The sequence below is a fragment of the Hibiscus syriacus genome, unplaced genomic scaffold (assembly GCF_006381635.1).
Source record: "Hibiscus syriacus cultivar Baekdansim isolate YM2019G1 unplaced genomic scaffold, ASM638163v2 tig00110384_pilon, whole genome shotgun sequence".
In the NCBI taxonomy this organism is placed as follows: Eukaryota; Viridiplantae; Streptophyta; class Magnoliopsida; order Malvales; family Malvaceae; genus Hibiscus; species Hibiscus syriacus.
Window position 1 is genome coordinate 3534661 of NW_024062715.1, and position 4565 is coordinate 3539225.

Below are 4565 nucleotides of genomic sequence, written 5' to 3' on the forward strand. Positions count from 1 at the left end.
GCACTTCTTCGTCAATAACAATCTTCTTGGAGTAAAAGTACCCATCGAATTAAACAAGGTTTTGTATCATTCTTGGAAAATAAATGCTTCAGCGCTGAGTGGTCAGTATAGACGATCACTTTCGCACCCACCAGATATGAACGAAATTAGTCAAAAGCAAACACCATAACAAGCAACTTCTTTTCAGTTGCGATGTAGTTAACCTAGCTTCATTTAATGTCCTACTTGCATAATTTATCGCGTGAAACATTTTATCCTTTCGTTGCCCTAGCACTGCTTCTCCAATAAAATCATTAACATAACATATTAATTCATAGCGAAAATTTCAATCAGGTGCCATAATAACAGGGGCATTCACTAGCTTCTTCTTGATTGTCGCAAAGGATTGAAACACTTCTTCATCAATAAAAAACTTCCTGTTTTGCTCTAGCAATGAACACAATGGCTTAGCAATTCGAGACAAATCTTTAATAAACCTTCTATAGAAACCAACATAACCAAGAAAACTTCGAATTGCCTTCATATTGGTAGGAGGTGGCAATTTTTTAATAATATCCACTTTTGCTTTATCTACTTCGATGCCACAGCTTGAAATTTGGTACCTTAGCACTATACCTTCCATGACCATAAAAAGAAATTTTCCCAATTCAAAACTAAGTTGGTCTCCCCGTATCTTCTCAAAACTGCAACCAAATTGCTCAAACACTTCTCAAAGTCTTGCCCAAAAACTGAAAAATCATCCATAAAAACCTCAAGATTGTCTTCAATCATATTGGAGAAAATAACCATCATACATCGATAGAATGTCACTGGAGCATTACATAACCCAAATGGAATTCTACTAAAAGCAAATGTACCATATAGACAAGGGAAAGTTCTTTTCTCCCGGTCCTCTAGAGCTATATCAATTTGATTGTAACCATTATATCCATCCAAAAAAACAAAAAAAAAACATTATAGGCAAGTCGATCTAGCATTTGGTCTATAAATGGCAATGAGAAGTGGTATTTCCTTGATGTTTTGTTATGCTTCTTATAGTCCATGCATATCCTCCAACCAATTGTTGTTCTTGTCAGCACTAATTCATTTTTATCATTTGTCACCACAGTAATGTCACTTTTCTTTGGAACACATTGTACATGACTGACCTAATTGTTGTCCGAAATCGGGTATATAATCCCTGCATCCAACCATTTGATAATATTCTTTCTAACCACTTCTTTCATGATTGGATTTAATCTTCGCTAATGTTCAATTGAGATACTTTTGGGATCTTTCAAAAGAATTTTATGCATGTAAAATAATGGACTAATGCCTTTTATATCAATAATACTCCACGTAATAGCTTTTTTATGTTGCTTCAGTACATCAATCAACTGAGTTTCTTGAGATGCTTTAAACTATGCTACCATAATGACTGGTAGTTTCTCATTTTCTTCAAGATAATTATATTTTGAATACTTTAGTAGAGGTTTCAATTCAAGTTTTGGTGGTTCTTTAATGGATGGATTCGATGGTTGAAGAGTATGATCATTCATTTGCAAAGGTTCAATGTTATGGAGATACTTGCTATAACATTCTTCTTCTTCTTCATCAGTTAAGAATTCCTCGAATACTACTAAATCACGTAGGGATGTATCAGCGTTGTAACATTTGTCCAAATGCTCTTGTGCAAAATTTCAATCACATCAAGTGATAAATAGTCAACATTGTCATTTATATAAGAAACATTATTCAAAACATTAAAAGTAATATGCTCATCATTCAAGCGCATACTTAATTCTCCCTTTTCAACATCAACAAAAGATCGTTTTGTGGCAAGGAATGGGTGGCCGAGAATAATTGGAGCATATTTGTCCGCTTCATAATCTAAAATTATGAACTCCGTAGGAAAATTAAACTTGCCCATTCTCACAAGCATGTTCTCTACAATACTAGTAGGATATATGATAAAACGATCAACAAGTTGCAAAGTAACCATAGTGGGTCCTTGCTTCACTGCTCCCAAATTTCTTAAATATTGACAATGACATTAGATTTATGCTAGCACCTAAATCACATAAAGCTTTACCTATAAATGTTACAAGGAATAGTGAAACTCCATGGATCCTTAAGCTTCGATGGCAAGTGACTTGGAGCCATAGCGTTACAACCTTTAGTAAGAACGACTATCTCAAACTCACTAAGTCCCTTTTATTCGAAAGAATTTCCTTCATGAATTTGATATAGTTCCAGTTTTTCTCTAAAGCATCAATCAATAGAATGTTAATTGTGAGTTGTCATAGGACATCAATAAAAGCTTTGTATTAATGATCTTTCTTTGTCTTCTTAAAGTGCTATGGAAATGGTAGAGGCATTTGTTGTTGTTGTTGTTGAGGCGTTGAAGTCGATTGAGCGTTAGATGTAGTGGGGGTTACTATCGATAATGATTCTGAATTACTACTCTGCCCTGCATCTGGTATTGTAAATTGACTCTCATGCGATTAAGCCTCAACTTCTTTGCTCTTTCTTTTATCATGCTTATGAGCTACATCATTATTGTCCCTTAGTTCTTCAACTGGTTCCCCAATATGAATTCCACTTATTGTGGTAATGGCCTTGCAATGCTCTTTACCATTTTGCTTGGGATTCTCAGTGTCGGTAGGAAGTGTTCATTACAATCGACTATTTTGAGCATTAGCAATTTGTCCCATTTGATTCTCTATAGCCCTTAATGAGGCAGATTAGCTCGTCATAAATTCTTTCATCATAGCTTCAAAAGGTGTTAAAGTTGAAGTTTGTTTTGAAGATTAACCTTGGTAATTATGACTTTGTTATGGCTGAGCAACAAATTGATGTTCCTGTGGCTGTGGCATTTGACTCTGCTGAGTATAATATTGCTGCTGATACTGTTGGTGCTGCGGATTGGCAACATTCTGACTTCCAAGAAAGATTAGAATGATTTCTAAAATTTGTATTGTATGTATTGCCAAAAGCATTATTCATTCCTTTTCCCACACACAGTAGATAGACTCCAAATTTTAGGGGCATTCATCAAAATTATGGGCATCTCCACAATATACGCAAGTGATAAGAGATACAACTTTGACTTCATACATTCCTCCTGGTTTGTGCAATTTTTTCACCATTTCAATCAATATTGAAATATGAGATGCCATAGAGTTGAAAGCTTTAGAGTTTACTGCTGTAGCAGCACGCCGACCAAACATGTTGCACGTATTAGGATATTAGTAATCATTAGTGAAGATTCTTTCAAGGATATCACTTGCTTCATTATATGTCTTATCCAGTAAAGCTCCACTTTTATAAGTATCCAACACCATATGAGTGTGTATATTTAACCCATTATAAAACATCTTCATTTGAGTCCAATGTGGGAATCTACGTATAAGACACTTTCGTAGAACTTTTTTAAATCTTTCCCATGCTTCATACAAGCTTTCATCTTCCATATGCTTGAATGAAGTTAAATCATTTCGAAGCTTAGAATCCATATTCGGTGGGTTGAACCACAATAACAATTTATGCTCTAATTCATTCTAGGATGTCATAGCACCTGGTGGTAGTGAACTCAAGCAAACATGTGCTTTATCACGTAGCGAATAAGGAAATAGCTTCAGCTTCAGTGCCTACTCCAAAATACCTCGCTGAATAAAAGAATCATAAACCTCCATAAATGCTCTCAAATGAGCCCAAGGATCTTCAATAATAGATCCTCCATACTGCCCCATAGATTGCATCATTTGGAACATAATTGGTTTTAGTTCAAAATTTGCAGCATTAATAACTGGCCTCATAATGCTCAGATGCATATAATCTAATGTCAGCACCACATGCTCACGAATAGGGAAATTATGATAATCCAAGTTCTGACATGGTTGCCCAGCTCCAATGCCAGCTGGATACTCATTATTCTCTCCATTCTATAGTGGGGGTAAAATATCATTCCTTTTTCCATCCATAACAGCTTCACGGTGACATCTTTGAAATGTTCTTTCAATTTATGGATCAAACGACTCTAATTCTTTGTCGCTTAGGGGCATACACTAGTAAAAACAAAAACTAAGAATACCTTTAAAAAAACAAACAAGTAATAAAAATTAAGAGAAATCGATGTTCCCAGGTAACAACGCCAAAAACTTGATGATACGTAAGAAGCTATAGCATTTAACGCAAGTATACGTATCACTCAAGTAATAAAGTGGTAGCAATTGATGCTACAGATGTCAAACCCATAAGGAGCATAATGTTATCACAAAAATAAGATTTATCAGGCATTAGAGATGCTAAAAAGAAAATATTAAAATCAATAAGGTAAACACCAGTTCATGCTACAACATTCCATGAAGCGTCTAGTCAACTATTAAATCAATGAATACAAAATTATGAACTCCAAATCTCATGAATAAAATGTATACTCAATTTATGCAATTAGGTTTGATTAAAACCTCTTGAACTACTTTAACCACTTTCATCAACTAAAGGCTTAAAATATTAACAACACTAATTAATTGGCCGCATACTTTTTAGCATACACTATACTACCTGCAATACCAATGCTCACA

The 4565-nt window shown here is 34.7% G+C and overlaps 1 non-coding gene across 1 annotated transcript; it reads left to right on the plus strand.

Annotated features, from left to right (window-relative positions):
• Nucleotides 1-3378: 3378 nt before the first annotated feature.
• Nucleotides 3379-3485, plus strand: LOC120122292. Its single transcript, XR_005516067.1, has one exon. It is a non-coding gene; the product is annotated as a small nucleolar RNA R71 (small nucleolar RNA).
• Nucleotides 3486-4565: the final 1080 nt, after the last annotated feature.